This window comes from Lathyrus oleraceus, chromosome 5 (genome assembly GCF_024323335.1).
Source record: "Lathyrus oleraceus cultivar Zhongwan6 chromosome 5, CAAS_Psat_ZW6_1.0, whole genome shotgun sequence".
Lineage (NCBI taxonomy): Eukaryota > Viridiplantae > Streptophyta > Magnoliopsida > Fabales > Fabaceae > Lathyrus > Lathyrus oleraceus.
The window spans coordinates 17,129,586-17,147,103 of NC_066583.1; the positions used below are offsets into that span (position 1 = coordinate 17,129,586).

Here is a 17,518-nt window from a genome sequence, read left to right on the forward strand (position 1 = left end):
TTTTGAAGTTTCAAAACTTCATTATTAATAAATAAATGACACTTTTCATAACAAAGAAAGACATAGAAAAACACAATTAACAATGATTAACAGGAAAAACTTGTATTTTATTCAAGAATGGTAGCACACAAATGGCATAGCTCCATAGAATGTTACAATTTTTGGAAAATGGCAATAAGGAAAGGTTTACGTTGAATTCAGTGACCACTAACATCCCTAATAGATATGATTCTCCCAAAACCTTGCTTCTAAGGGGAGTAACTGGATTGATCTTCCGCCTCAGATTCTTCGGTGTTAATCAGTAACAACTGATGCAGTTTATGCCTTGTTCCCCTAACTTTTGCCTGGATCGCCCTTTCGGGTTCTCAATCCACCGGGACGCTCCTTTTTGCCTAAGTCGCCCTTTCAGGTTTTCAACTTAGCGAGCTACCATTTTTTTTTATCCCTAACTTTTGCCTGGACCGCCCTTTCGGGTTTTCAGTCCACCGGGATACCCTTTTTTGCCTAAATCGCCCTTTCAGGTTTTCGACTTAGCGGGTTTTTATTAGGCATAGTATATTTTAACTGCATCAGAGTTCATGGGGTGTGAGAGCTCTTCATCATCCATAGTTGTGAGAATCAAGGCACCTCCGGAGAAAGCTTTCTTCCCAACATATGGGCCTTCATAATTGGGAGTCCACTTCCCACATGAGTCCTTGTGTACTGGCAAGATCTTCTTGAGCACGAGGTCTCCTTCTCTGAATTCCCGAACACGTACTTTCTTGTCAAAAGCCCTTTTGAGTCGTTTCTGGTATAACTGTCCATGGCACAAAGAAGTCATTCGCTTCTCATCTATGAGGTTTAACTGGTCAAATCTATTTTGAATCCATTCAGCCACTTCTAGCTTGGTCTCCATCAAGATTCTCATTGAAGGTATCTCCACTTCAATTGGGAGAACTGCTTCCGTCCCATATACCAAAGAGAACGGGGTTGCCCCTGTTGAAGTGTGGACGGAAGTCCGGTATCCATGCAGTGCAAAGGGTAGCATTTTGTGCCAATCCTTATAGGTTTTCACCATTTTCTGCAGGATCTTCTTGATGTTTTTATTAGCGGCTTCAACAGCGTCATTCCTCTTTGGACGATACGGTGAAGAGTTATGGTGCTCAATCTTGAAGCTTTCGCATAATTCTTTCATGGTCTTATTGTTCAGATTTGTCCCATTATCTGTGATGATCCGGCTTGGAACTCCATAACGGCAAATGATCTCTTTCTTGAGGAACCGTGCAACCACTTATTTTGTCACATTAGCATAAGAGGCGGCTTCTACCTATTTGGTAAAGTAATCAATAGCAACCAGGATGAAGCGGTGACCATTGGAAGCTTTAGGCTCGATGGCGCCAATCATGTCGATGCCCCACATTGAGAAAGGCCAAGGTGACATCAAAACATTTAGTAGGGTCGGAGGCACGTGTACCTTGTCAGCATAGATTTGGCATTTATGACATTTTCTAGCATAATTGAAGCAATCGGGCTCCATGGTCAACCATTAATAACCAGCTCTCAAAATCTTCTTAGCCATGGCATGCCCAATGGCATGAGTTTCAAAGGATCCTTCATGAATCTCCTTGATCAACAGGTCCGCTTCACGTCCATCCACGCATCTGAGCAGGATCATGTCGTGGTTTCTCTTGTATAACACACCATTGCTTAAGAAGAATTTGGATGCTAACTTCCTCAATGTTTTCTTGTCAAGGGTTGTTGCATCTTTTGGATATTCTTGATTTTGCAAAAAGCATTTGATGTCGTGAAACCAAAGTTTACCATCGGCTTCTTCTTCAACCGATTGGAAGTAGGCAGGCCCAACTTTCCGCTCGATCTGAATGAGAGGTGCTTCATTATGGAATCGAACTTGGTACATTGAAGCCAACATAGCCAAAGCATCAACAATTTGATTCTCAGTTCTCGGGATATGACAGAAAGTGATTTCGTCAAAGTATTTTATTAGTTCCATGACATAGGCACGGTATGGGAACAACTTTGTATCAAGGGTTTCCCATTCGCCTTTGACTTGGTATATCACCAAGGCTAAGTCTCCACATACTTCGAGGATTTTGATTCGGAGGTCAATTGCTGCTTCAATTCCTAGGATGCACGCCTCATATTCTGTTATGTTGTTTGTGCAATCAAAACACAACCTTGCTGTGAAAGGAGTGTATCCACCATTCGGATTCAATAGAACAGCTCCTACACCATGCCCCGTGTAATTGGAGGAACCATCGAACATGAGCTTCCACCGAGACCCGGGTTCAGGTCCTTCATCGAGTCCTGGGATTTCACAATCTTTTACTACCATAATGTCTTCATCTGGGAAGTCAAATTTCAACGGCTGGTAGTCTTCAACGGGATGGTTTTCCAGGTAATCAGACAACACTTCCTTTAATGGCTTTCTGAGATACATATTGGATGTCATACTCAGATAGTAACATCTGCCAACGGGTGAGTCTTCCAGTCAAAGTAGGCTTTTCAAAGATATACTTTATTGGATCCATTTTTGAGATCAACAAATTAGTGTGGCAAATCATGTATTGTCTTAGACGACGAGCGGCCCAGGATAAAGCACAACAAGTTTTCTCCAAGAGTGAATATCGGGTTTCACAATCGGTAAATCTCTTACTTAGATAGTAGATGGCATGCTCCGTTGGCTGGTTTCGTCATGTTGTCCCAGCACACATTCCAGTGACTTTTCAAGCACAGTTAAGTACATAAAGAGTGGTTTCCCCTGAATAGGTGGAATTAGAATAGAGGGCTCTTGCAGGTACTGTCTGTTCTTCTCAAAAGCCATTTGGCAGTCAGAGTTCCATTTAACTGCTTGATCTTTTCTCAGCAACTTGAATATAGGTTCACACGTAGCAATCATATGAGATATAAACCTAGAGATATAGTTCAAACGCCCCAGGAATCCTCTAACTTCTTTCTCCGTACATGGAGCAGGCATTTCTTGTATTGCCCTAACCTTGTCTGGATCTACCTCAATTCCTCGTTGACTAACAACGAAACCAAGCAACTTTCCAGATCGGACACCGAAGGTGCATTTAGCAGGATTCAGCCGTAGTCGAAATTTCCGAAGACGCTCAAATAGCTTTTGCAAGTGATATATATGATCCTCTTCACTTTGGGATTTTGCAATCATATCATCTACATAAACCTCAATTTCCTTATGCATCATATCATGGAAAAGAGTGACCATTGCTCTTTGGTAAGTTGCCCTAGCATTTTTGAGACCGAATGGCATTACCTTATAGCAAAATGTTCCCCAAGGGGTGATGAATGTGGTCTTTTCCATGTCCTCTGGATCCATCTTAATTTGATTATAACCCGAGAATCCATCCATAAAGGAAAAGACCGTGAACTTAGCAGTGTTGTCTACTAGAGTGTCAATATGTGGCAGGGGAAATCGTCCTTTGGACTAGCTTTGTTTAGATCCCTGTAATCAACACACATCCTGACCTTGCCATCCTTTTTGGGTACTGGTACAATATTAGCTACCCATTGGGGGTACTTTGCAACTGGTAGAAAACCGGCATCAAATTGACGTTTCACCTCGTCACAAATCTTTAAAGCCATGTCGGGTCTTGCTCTTCGGAGCTTCTGCTTCACTGGCGGACAATTTGGCTGTAGTGGTAGCTTGTGGACAACAATATCGGTATCTAAACCTGGCATATCCTGATACGACCAAGCAAACACGTCTACATATTCTTGTAGCAATTTGATCAATTTTTCTTTGATGCTTGCCCCAAGTGTAGTACCAACTTTGACCTCTTTCTTGTCTTCCTTAGTGCCAAGGTTGATTGTTTCCACTGGTTCTTGATGCGGCTGAAGGGCCTTTGACTCATGATCGAGCAGCCTTTCCAATTCTTCAGGGAAATCACAATCTTCCTCACTATCCTCTTCCGCTTGGTAGATGGGGAGTTCAAAGTTATAGGAAGTAGTGGGGTCATCGAATTCAACTGGTTTATTGATTATTCTGCATGTTTTTTAATGATGATTTTTTAGAAAAATGGAAATAAAATGCAAAAGAAATAAAAATATTTTTGTAGGTTTTTGAAAGGATTGCCATTTTAAGGAAAGAAAAACAAATGAATGAACGATAAGAATTTGAACAAAATGCTCTTTATTTGTCATAATGATTTTGAAATTTAAAGGGGCCCTACAAATGATCGATTAGCCTTGGGCAGAGCTAAGGATTTTTCAAAAAAACAAAGAAAAACACAATTACTTTGACACAGGAAAAACTTCTGGAATCTCAACTGCTTCCCAATTTGTTAAGGCCGCTTCACACCGATATATCAGATTTCATGTTTCTCCATCTTCAGTGTCATCTTCAACTGCACCAACCTGATCTCCATGGATAAATCCTGTGCTCAGGAAAACTTCTTGTATGCTCCGCACACGGTCCTTTGCAGGGACCAGGGCTTCTCCCTTAGCAGAAGGCTTGTACCCCAAACCAAAAGGATCGTTTTTCTCGCTGACATTGATGACTTGTCCCCAACCTGCAGGGCCTCCACTTTCACTTGCTGACCTTGATCTATTCAAAGAGGCGAACGACAAACTGGTTTTCTCAATAGGATCCTTCACCTTAGCAAGTGTGGCATTGGATATTTCAAGTGCTTGGAAAGAGGTCTCTAAGGCATCCTCATCAGCATCGATATAACGGAAAGAGGAGAGTTGACTGATGATAAAATCTTCTTCACCCGAGACAATGACAAGCTTGTCATCGACAACAAACTTCATTTTCTGATGCAAAGTAGAAGTCACTGCCCCAGCAGCATGTATCCATGGACGTCCCAAAAGGCAGCTGTAAGCGGGATTATGTCCATGACTTGAAAATTGATGGGGAATACATGCAGTCTGATCTGGACTGGTAGCTCTACCTCCCCAACTACTATCCTTCGAGAACCATCAAATGCTTTTACCACAAGTGCACTAGGTTTCAATTCCGAACCTTGGTAAGATAATTTAGCAAGTGCCCTCTTTGGTAGAACATTGAGGGACGACCCGGTGTCAACTAAAACCCTTGCCAGAGCATCTTCTTGGCACTTTATGGATACATGTAAGGCGCGGTTGTGATTCTTCCCTTCCTTGGGTAGCTCTTCATTGCTGAAACTTAGAGTGTCGCAGGTTGTGATATTGGCGACCACTCCATCGAATTGGCCAACCGTTATATCTTGGGTAACATGAGCTTGAGCAAGCACTTTCAGTAGAGCCTCCCTATGAGCTTCGGAATTTAGAAGCAAAGACAAGATAGATATTTTTGACGGTGTCTGACGTAACTAATCAACTATCTTGTAGTCGCTTTTCTTTATTATTCTTATAAATTAACTCGCTTCATCTGCCTGCATTGCCGGCTATGCCCCTCCATAATCTGGGGTAGGATTTGCAGTTGCAGCTTCCTTTGTTGGTTCTTGAGGGTTTATATTAATATTAGGAGTATAAATCCGACCGCTGCGGGTCATTCTGCTCATCCCTGCGATGTTAGTGATATCGGTGTCAACATTCTCCAAGCCTTTCTCACTTTCAGCAGCTTTGGGTTTTCCATCTACCACTCCATCTACCACAGTTATGTCATACTTCCAGGGTACCGCTTTGGTGCTTTTAAAAGGAAAGGGGGTAGGCATACAAACTACCACGGGTGATGGATGAACAACATCTTTTCTGTGATAAGTTATCTCAACCGGTTTTGGTAGATTGAAAACGGGTTCAATGACTGAAACTTCCTCGTTTGTTGTAGGACCACAAATTTGTAAAACACCTTGATCCATCAAATTCTGAATATCAGTTCGTACCACTTCACATCCCCTCGGATGAATGACACATTCTTCACAATTGTCGTGGCGCGTATCAATCAAACTAGCTTCCATCAATCTTGCATGAAGTGCTAGCAACGGAGTTTTAACATTTTTAACATTTTTGATTATACAAACATAGGAAGCATCCTCGATGGCATTAACATCACCATGCACCGGCAGAGGGTTACTTTTTACGTTGGGTCCGACATCCCGAAATGAAAGAATCTTCTTCTCAACCAGCTCTCGCACAATATGCTTCAAAGCGTAATATCCCTCTAAATCATGCCCAGGGGCACCCTCATGGAAAGGACAATGGGCATCTGGATTGTACCATAGAGGTAAGGGATTTGGTGGAGGACCCAAAGGTCTGGGAGTCACCAACCCTTTTCGTAGTAACGATGGGTACAATTCAGTGTATGTCATAGGGATTGAGGCAAACGGAAGTCTACCTCTTTGTACCCTATTTTGATTTGGAGGATTTTGTGGACGAGGAGCCTGTGCCCTTGGCTGTTGATAAGCAGGTGGCGTGGGTATTTGCTGGTATACTGGTGCTTGTTGAATAGGTTGATAGACATGAGCTTGTGACTGGTTGAAATTTGGTGTGACTGATGCCATATACGGTTGTTGAACATACTGCATTCGATAAGTTGGTTGTTGCTGAGCAAATTGATGTTGCTTCTTCCATGAAAGACTCCTCCTTTGACTGGTTGACACTGCATTTGTTTCACCCTCTTTCTTTCTTTGAAAACCTCCGGGAAACTTTTTGGCATTATTTCCAGATGTTTTAGAGGTGGTTATCATTTTTCCATTCTTCAATCCAAGCTCGACCTTTATGCCCACGGCGACCAAGCCAGAGAAGCTTGCAGATACACTACTCACCATTCTTTCATAAAACATAGGTTTTACCGTATCCATGAACCAATCTGCTAACTCCTTCTCAGCAAGGGGTGGTTCGACTTGCGAGGCCACCTCCCTCCATCGTTGTGCATATTCCTTAAAAGACTCGTTATCTTTCTGGGACATGTTGAGCAATTGCCTCCTATCTGGGGCGATATCCATGTTATACTTATAATGTTGGATGAAAGCGTCAGATAAGTCTTGGAAATAACGAATTCTACTTTGATCAAGACTTAAGTACCACTTAGAGGGAGCACCCCTCAAGCTGTCTTGGAAGCAATGTATCATAAGTTTATCGTCCTCTACGTGCGCAGCCATTTTTCGATAGTACATAATAAGGTGACTTTTAGGACACGAGTGGCACTCATACGTATCGAAATCTAGGGTCTTAAACTTTGCAGGAATCACAAGACCTGACACTAAGCATATCTCCTTAGCAGTAGCACCAAAAACATGGTCGCCTTCCATAGCCCTTAACCTTTTCTCAAGAATCTGGAAATTCTCTTTCATCCCTCTTATGTCTTCCTGCCTTTCATCATCTTCTTCCGAAAAGTCTGGAGCATGTTGTTGATCCTCAGAGTAAGGTTGCACATGTGCACGAACGAGAGGTGATGCGAACGTGTGGACCACTGGATGAGTTTCATTGATAGTTGGTAAAGGAGCCGTCTGCTGAGTGGATTGTGCAAAACCAGGGGCGCCTTCAACTAGAGGTGTGAAACCAGGAGGTAAACCATAGGCTGGCCAAGTGGTCGGTATTGTCCTTGCAGGTTGGGGTTCAATCGTAGGACCGGTGATTTCTGAAACGACCATAGTTTGGGTTTCCAACTTGGCCCTAATAACTTGTAGTATCTCCATGACTTGACCCATGTTTCCTCGTAGGTCTTCGAGTTCTGAGCTTACTCGCTCCAATTGTTGTTCTTGGTCTGCCATTCTTTGACAAGCGCTGGCTCTAGTGTTGTAGTGGTGTTGAGGACTCAGTGTGTAACAACTGAATAGAGAAAACGGAATGAGTTTTTATTTATCTATATGGAGAATGCATGTATGTATGTATGAATGCATTTTATGTTTATTTATATTTTTAGGGATTCTTATAAACTTTGCAGTTGTTGAGCACACACTTTAAAAGTAATGTGAACAGAAACAGAAAACAATAGTCAGAAGCTGATGCAAAAATTCAATACCCATTCATTCAATGAAGCCAAAGAGTACGAAGTATACAGTCAGAGTGGGTACAAAACATTAAGCCAAATACAAAAATCGGAAATAACATGAAGCAAACAACTTAAAGAGTCTTCTTAGCAACTCGATCTTTGTGTGCCTTCAATTCTTCTTTGAATCTTCGCATCATCCTTTCGCAAAGCAAAACAAGGTCACAAGCTGAATGATGAGTGTTATTTTCATCCATGTCCTCTAGAGCATTTTCTAATTTCCATGGTAAGTCTATGGCCATGCCATTACAAAACTCTATGAGGTTAGCCAACTTCGTGCGGTATGCATCAAGGCTTGGCTGCAGAAGGTTGATGGTGCATTCATACTCATCCAATATCTCATTCAAATGCTTCCTATGATTTAGCCAACCCATGCTTTGGCTCTTCAGAGACTCATGTTGTTCCTTCCAATAACTAGCTAGCTCCTTGTTGGTATTCAACTCATCACACTTCTCTTCCCAGGCTTTAGGACATATTTGAGAGGTTCTTTGGATTTGTTCCTTAAGACGTCTTTCACACACCACTTCAGCTTCGGAGCTTCGAAGTTGCTCCTTTAGTTCTTGTATTTGGGCTTCAAGCTCCTCTCTTACCTCCTTCTTTTGCTTAGTGGCTAGGTCCCACCAACGCTTCCACTCTTGTCCATCTCTTTTAGCCTTAGCTAACTCATCACGAAGTGAACCTAATCCAATATCAGCCTGATCTAGGCACTCCAAGACTCTTTCCTTGAGATCTTGCTCAATTTTGTTCTTCTTACGACTTTCCTCCAAAAGTTCCTTCCTTTGGTTACTCTTCCTTTTTAGAATCATATTTTTTCCCAGTTTCTTTGTAGAGTTCAGATTGCATATCATCGTTCTCCTTTCCAAGTTTAGCTACCATGGTTCGAAGTTCTTCCACCTCTTCAAGAGAAACAGGGACTGGTTCTGGTGAAGTAGACTTTAGAGGAATTTCTATAGAAAAAGGGAGCTTCACAACTTTGATCCTCTCCGAGACCCAGTGCTGATAAGGAATCCTTGCTGCATCATTCTTCTTTACTAATTATGTTCCTTCGGTATGCACCTTTTCCCAAGATCGAATGATCTTACGGAGGAGAAAAGGATCATCGGTTCCCATATCATTCAAAACCATCTCTTCTAACTCTTTATCATCGGGCTTCCCACGCATAGGGTATCCAAACTGTCGCAAAGCTATCATGGGATTGTAGCTGATGCAACCTTTAGATCCTATTAGTGGTACATTTGGGAAACTACCACAACTGATAATGATTTCTTCAACATTCATCTTGTGTCGGTACCAAATGATATCCTTACTAGACAAAGACACCAGAGTTCTTGCCCACTCCCCATTGGACATTTCACTGATGTGAGCATTAGGCTTGAACACATATGAGATAAGCCAATTATAGAGCAATGGAAGGCAACATATCAACATTCCATTCTTCTTTTGATGTCGAGTATGCAAAGTATGAAAAGTGTCAGCTAGTAGTGGAGGAACCAAACTTTGTTTATCCTTCCAAACGGCCCAAAAGATACTTATGGCAGCTGAATCTATGAAACCTTCATGGGTTGGGAACAATACTAGCCCATATATGAGAAAAGCTAGTATATTTGCCAATGCATCCCAATGATGTATCACAAACAACTTTTCTGCTTCTTCTTCTAGGTAAGCCCTCCAAAAACCAAAGAGATTCTCCCTTTTCTTCCAATTAGCCAATGCATCAGATATGGGGATGTTGAGGGCAAGGGCTAGCATCTCTACCTCAGGTACCTGACCAATCCTATTATACGGTGTCCTTCCTTTCATAGAAAATCCCAAGAGTCGGTCGAATTCCTCCAAGGTTGGAGTCAACTGAAAGTCTTGGAATAAGAAACTTCGAAGCGGAGGATCATAGAACTAAGCTAAAGCGGTGATGGATGGTGTTTGAACATCTACTGAGAGAAGATCCAAAATATGGCCAAACTTTCCTTGCAAAGTAACCCTGAAGCATGCGGGAAGTTCATTCAGAAGTCTTGATATGTTGGCAATATCTGGCATTTTGGCTTTGAATGGTAATGCTTTCCTTCTTTCTGAACCTATTACAAACTTTGTGTGCTAGCAACTGCGTGTTCAAAAATTCCCTGAAAACAAAATTTTGTATGAGTGTCATGATGTTATGCAAATGATCATGAATGCGTGGTATTTGGTTTTGGGATAAGGTAACTCAAAACACCCTATTTGGTAGGCTTCTTAATAGATAGTTCTAAGTTGGTTACCCATAAACCAACTCACAGGATAGTTTCTACGTTTTTGATAAGGTTCCCAGAGTCATGGACCATAATCGTATCAACATCATGCAACAGGCTAGCCGCTTTATGACAAGATGATGAAAGGTCTCTTCTGAGCGGGGTTTTCATGTTGGGTGCAACAAGGAGAGGCCCTTGGAGTCCAACATTATGCAACCACCAAAGCAGAAACTGGTTCTAAGAGGGGCTCCTAGAGTCATGGACCCTTCATGAATCATCGTCATGCAATAGGCTAGTTGTCTTATAACGAGATCTACAAACAGGTCTACTCTAGGGGAGTCTTCATGCTAGGCACGCAAGGAGTGGCCCTTGGGGACTAACACTACACAACTTCCAATTCTAAACTTATGTGTTCTCTCTTATTTTTAATGGGCCTGACAAGATTTACAAATCCTGCTCCTACGTATCTCAATAGAGAAGTCAAGGCTTACGTAGTTCTGAGTAGAAAAAATGTTTGTTGGTCGATTTTAGCGAAAGCTATATTGTATTAATCGACGAAAACATTGTTTTACCCAAAACAGATGAGGAGCGGATGTATACCACACATCGAATGGATTTATAAATCATCATTCGGAAAAACGTCACTTATCTCGACTCAACAATCGTGGCCGAAACATTGTTTTGCATCACCTTAAGACAATATATCTTTCGTTTATGAAAAAGGTTTTCCTGATTAATTGCGCGGCGGCGAGAAAGAGTTTGATTGGTTGGATTTATTTTGAGTAATGGCGAGAACTTGGATGAGCGAGATATCCATCTCGAATCCTAGTCTCAGGAGTGCACGGTATACATCATGTTCCATTTCCATCTTTATTGAAAAAGTGTTTAATAAAGATTAAGTGTTTTGAATTTGATTGAGAAAGGGTTTGAAGAAACCGCATTGACAATTTTAGACGATGGCGAGAGCAAAGATAGGCAAGGCATCCACCTTGAATCTTAATCTCAGGAGTACACGGTATACACCATGTTCCATTTCCATCTTTATTGAAAAAGTGTTAAGGTAGGAATTAAGTAATTTTTTTTTAGTTTTGAAAGACGAATATTTAAGAATGAGACATAAGCCCCGAGATCGATAATTCAGGGTTCCACCGGAATGCAAAATTCCAATGGTCCTTTTTCATTCGAATTATTTAAGAAAATTATTTAATGGACAACGAACACTTGATAAGGATCAATTGTTCAAAGAGTTACGCCAGAATGCTTGATCCCAACGACCCTTATTTTGTCCACGTTAATTAAAGTGTTTTATGGACGAAAGAAAAGAAGGAATGGTTAACCCAAAACGCGTGGCTCGGAATTAATCATTCGAGAGTTCCCACCAGAATGCTAGATTCCAATGGGAGGAAATGAAATTAAATGTTGAAACTATGGAAAGTTAGTGAAATTTAAATCGAAAATTTAGTGAATTTGAATGTGATTATTTACATGTGTAAAGGTATGAACATAGATACCAATAACCTAATTAAATTAACTAACACATGGAAATCAATTAACCGTACAAAATCCCATATCAAAAAAAATCAATAATTAAGAAAATCTAAAAAAAAAAATATTTAAAATCTAAACAGCTAATTAACAATTAAATTAAATTAATCAAATAAAAATGTAAAAGTAAAATAAATAGTAAGAAGTTATAAAAAATTTAAATGAAATAGTAAGCATAAAAAATAAAAATATGAAGATATGTTATTCCCAAGTATTGAACCCATCCCACTAAAGAAAGTGAAATCTCTCTCTCTCCACTCGGCCACTTATGGTCATTTGTTACCTTAATAACAACTTGAATATATGAACAAGGATAGCTGAAGATAGTTTAGAATAAAAACTAATTAAAACGAGGTGGGCTACTGTTAATGGACAACTAATGCCCACAAAAAACGATGGGAGAATCCCAAAGAGTAACCCTAGCCGCCTGGCTATTGGGTTTAAATAAAAGATAGATTAATGGATAGTAAATGAATGGGGAAAACAAAAAAAACAGTATATTAACAGACACTAGTTAATAAAAAAATGCAAGGAAAAACCAAATAGTATTAAGTTTTAAATGGGTTTAAATGCTTTTAAAATAAATAATAAGAGAAAGTACTGGGAACGTGAAATAAATCCAGCAGATTCGTTCACCTCCCTCAAAGAACACCTTTCCATCTCTCAATCTCTCCCTAAAATAAACACCTTTCCATCTCTCAATCTCTTAAAAATTCCTTAAAATAAATGAAAGAATCCGTAGGGAGATGGAACCAGCCACAACATATTCCGTTCATCAGTTTCAAAACCCTCTCTCTAAATGCACAATCGTGACTCTCAAAGAATCAGCAAGGATGCTCACCTTTGTCGCTTGCTCCCACGAACTCCCACGTTTCGTCAATCGCTGGTGGAGGAGGAGACAGCTTTTTCTGTGGAAAATATTAGGGTTTTTCGCTACAGTAGCCGTCCAATTTTTCTAGGGTTTTTTCGTTTTTTCCTCCTCTTCTTCTACAGTATTCTCCCCCTTTTATACTCGTCCCGTTAGGGTTTTTGAGCTGGCTATGGAGATCCAAAAGGGTATCTCTTGGAAGTGCTTTCTGGTGTTCCAGTTTCGTCTGCCTTATTTGATGTTTGATTCGGAAAAGGTAACATGAGCTCTATGCTTTCTTTCTTTGAATTTGTCTCAATTCCTTTTTTGGATTACTGGTGGAATTTTACCGCCTTGCTGAGTTAACGTGCTTTTTTACTGCAGTGAAATGCAAGCAAAAGAATGGAAAGCAATAACAGGTCCACTGTGTATCGCATTTGTTGTTGGTGGTGTATTAACAGTTGTTGCTCTTCCTGCTTCCGTTTTGCAGCAATGAAGAACCTCTGCTGGTTATTTTTGGAGCCGTCTTGTGCTGAGTTTCAGCCGGTTCTTCTAGCACTGGTGAATTGGTAGGTTGAGATTCAATATGCTCTTATGTCACTTGTGCATGGGAAGGTTTAGATTCATCACTTTCCACGTTTTCAGGTTGAGACTCATCACTCTTCTGTCACTTACATGTATATTGCAGGGTTGGTGAATTTATCCGCAATTGCTGTATTTGATGTTATGCAGGATTTTAGATCATGGCACATTCTGGTGAGCTCTTCGACGCCATACATACAATGCAGCTTCAACACGGTTGGCAATCTTGAGTGCAATATGTTCAGAAGATATGTCCAAGCGATCAAGTAAGCACTCTGAGGAGAACTGATATGATGTGATGTACCGGTAAATAAAATTCGCAGAAGATTGTGACCGCTGCAGCACTAACTGACTTGTTCAGTCACCAATCCAAACTAACAAAGGAAATACTTAAATATGTCGGTCCGTGACATGATGCCTTCTACACGCTTGCTCCCAGCTTCAACGATAACAAACCGCCTGACATCTGCAAAATGCATCTAAGGATCCCCAAATGTGAAGCAAGATGTCGTAGTTGTGGAATGAACCATCTTCAGAAGGTGAACCAATAACGGGAACAGTTGAAATTCCATTTTGTAGAATCTTCAGAGCAACATCTTTCAAATAATCATATGGCCCTGCATGGATGAAACACCTTGACAGCACAGTCCCTTTTCCTTCCTTCCAAGCTGATATGGTATGTGTTTCAAATTCTTCTTCTGTCAGATTAGACCTATGATTCCCGAGCTCTCTTAAAATTAAAATACAAATCTAAAATGCTGAGAACTCCAACAAACTGTCTTTTGCAGAAATCCCAAAGAGGAGCCATGGGAACTCCCTGCTCATGTAGTATGCGAAATGCTTGCTTCACCGGCAGATCAATATCCAAGGTAACAACCTTGCCTGACTCAGGAAGTAATTCATAAGTTGTTCGCATTAATTGTTGATACGGTTTTGAAGCTTAAGTGGTATGGTTCCAAGTCAGTTGTTAAGTATCCTCGATGCAGTATCATAAGGCAATCGACCTATGCGGATGCTGAGATAATTTTCTTCACAAGATTAGATTAATAACTTCTTATTTACTCTACTTATAACATCACAATATTCATGAAAATTCAACAATTTCAGTTGTTGATACTTTAAGTTGTGGTCGGAGAGGCGGATATTTTGGCATCCTGGTTTTCAATCCTGGAAGCCGTTGCAGCAAGAAGCATAACAGGCAACCATTGAGCTTGGTAACAGTGAAACTATCATGAACAAGGCCCACTTTCAAACAGTGTGAGTACAACTGTGAAATTGATAATTTACTGCAACAAGTTTCAAATAACTTTACTAAAAAAATCCACCTTTCCATAAGCTATTCATCTTAATGATATAGTAGTTGTAGCAACATGTCTCGTTTCTCTATTGCTATTCTCCATTTCTTTCTCTAGTTCTTTGCTTTCAACATTGTTGCATTGTGAACTGGCAGGTTTGGCGATGGAATGCTGCAGGCTTGTCTTGCATGACTACTTAAAGCATGGTTTCATTCAATATGTAATTTATTCTTGAACATGGTTTTGAATTTTCTGGTTATGCTTTGCAGGGTTAAAATAGTTCGGCCTTGTTCAAAATCCTCTTGCAAGAAGTGACCTCATCAGAACTACGATCCAAAGCTTCAGGTGCAAGAAGCCTGAATCTATCCACGAACTCATTAAATGTTTTTTTTGGTGGGAAAGCTAGCACAGCTTATCCTGATTGCCTCCATGACACCTCCACATCGCAGTTGCTGCAAAACATTTTTGTGCTAAAAATTGCCAGCTTTAGCAGATTATTGGGTTTAACACAGCGAATGTAGTGTGGCTTAGTGGAACTAAGAATTTCAAGTAGAGCTTGTAGTAGAATTTGTGATGTATTTTCCTCTCCCTTAGATATAAGTAAGAATGACTAAAGGGCTTTATCAAATCAAATTCTTTTATTGGAATTGTTGGTAGAGAATGTCTATTGCCTACCCATTGTTGTTTATCTGAATTCACTTTTGTATCATCCTTTTCATCAAGTTACGGATTCCAAACTGAAACTGCTTGAGAAATAAAACATCATTCCACAATGCAGACATCAGGAATTTGCAGTTACCAATTCATCAATTAGCTCAAAACATACAATAATTTTCTGTCTCTGTAGATTAATTCGATTAGAAGTTCCCAAGAATCAAGTTGTGGCTGGAACCCCATATCCACCAAGTCAAATAGAGCTGTAGCAGCATATACAGCCAACCCGTCCTTACAAAGACGAACCAATAATTCATTTGAGGTAGCATAATGGGGTACAAACCCTCTACTTAACATTAATCCTAATAATTTATTTGCCTTCCTCAACTCACATTTTTGAGTTAACGAGTTTAGTACAATCCTGTAACTACCTTTGTTCAAATAGACACCTTGGTGTGGGAGTTTCTCAATCATATCCAAAGCCTCGTCAAATCTACCTTCTCTGCACAAGCCTCCGAGTATCACATTGAATGTAACAGTATCAGCCTCGCATTCATTTTCCTTCATTTCTTTAAGCAACTTTATAGCCTCATCAATTTTCCCATTCCTACAGAAAAAATTGATCAAAGAAGTGTAGGTAACCGTATCAGGTTTCAAACCAAAGTTCTTCATCTCAGCCAATACCCCTTTTGCATCTTCCGGTTTTCCTGCTTTACATAATCCATCGGCTAGGGCTGAGTAATTGAATACATTAGGACAACATCCATCATTTTTCATAAACTCAATATCATTTCTAGCACGATCAATATTTCCTTGAAAGCTTCGTCCATATACATCAGAGTCAAAATTTTCTAAGGGATAAGACAACTTGGTGTTTTTCCCATCCTTATAAAGAGCATAGCCAAAGACTCTTTCTGCATCAATTTCATCCACACAGTCTTCAAGACCCCACTCAAGTAACTTTAGATATCCACCAGGTTGTAACAATTCACCCACAATCCTATCAGGTTCACTCAAATCTCTTTCAATCACAAGCACTCGCCGTCCATCCTTTCCAAGTGTATAAGCAAAAGCAGCATTGTCTAGCTAAACAATCAGTGTAGGTGGATAGATTTGTGACCAGATGAAATGGTCATGAGGAGGAGAGAAAATGAATGATTTGATGGAAAAAATTTCAGGACCAAAATCAGGGTATGACAATTTTCATTAATTCATATTAATTTTAATATTGATCCAAAAAATATGAGAGTTTCAGCTAAAATTTTCAAATAATTTCCTCTTTCATATTCTGAATTAAAATTATTTTTTGGATCATTATTAATATTTTTCATGATTTAATTGATTTTTCATTTATTTTTAATTGTTTAAAAATATTTTTTAGTCTTTAAAAATTCTGAAAATTTTTCTCCAATGTCCTTTGACCTTGTTTGACCTATGATAAAGCTATGGCCATTTATTTGGTGTTTTGATGAGGTTTTAGGAATTTGGCAAACCATATTTAATTTAAATGCCTTATTTTAGTATTTTTTTAATTTGAATGAATGCCAAATAATTTTGTTGACCAATTGTGATGACTTGTTTGAGTTTGACTTGTGTTGTTGGGCCTTGGTCAAAGTTGATTTGACTTTGTCAAGTTAATATCATTGGATTTAGGGGATTGATGGAATGTACATTCCATCTCCCAAAATGAATGGATGATATTAATTTGATAAAAGTCCTCCTTTGATCAATTTGAGTTTTGATCCATTCCCTTCCCTCTTTATCTCATTCCCCTTCTTTATGCATTCATCTCATTTGGCCTATGATATCTCAAAGTCCTAAAGCTAGTTGATTGAAAAATTAACATGAGTATGGATGAGATTAGACCACCTCTTTTGCATATTCTTTTTGTGTGTGGTATGTTTCATGAGCATAGTCCATTATACTATGTCTCTAACATGCATTAACACCAAAATTCTATTGCCCGACCTCAAATAGTTGTGACTTCTACATAAGTTCAATTATGATTGCTTAACATAGCGCTAAATTTGTGACACAAAAGACATAGCATTCTAGTTAGTGAGATTGTAAGTCTCCCCTCTTTCATGGTATTGTGTGATAACTTGGCCTTTTTTTCTTCCTTTGGAAGATGTCTTGGCTCAGGGATCCATGCTTGTGATAAGTGGGTTGAGTGTTCTCCAAAGAATGTTTTAAAAATGAAAAGCAAAAGCAAAACAATACTAACTTCTAACCCATTAACAACTAACTTTTAATTTCAAGCCATTTACTTTAATATCATTTAATTCTAGCCTTTATTCATTTGCCATTGTTCATATTATTCTAATTGTTTATGTTAATGCAATTTTCACTTTGTCCACTTGGACCATATTGTGTGATATTTCTTGTTTGTATATAATTTGTTTGTTTGTGTGGTCTTTGACCATTAATGCATATAATAACGACAAAA

The 17,518-nt window shown here is 39.6% G+C and overlaps 1 pseudogene; it reads right to left on the reverse strand.

Moving 5' to 3' along the window:
* The window catches only part of LOC127078479 (pentatricopeptide repeat-containing protein At5g18475-like), an 87,931-nt pseudogene that overhangs the window by 63,333 nt on the left and 7,080 nt on the right, over positions 1-17,518 (reverse strand).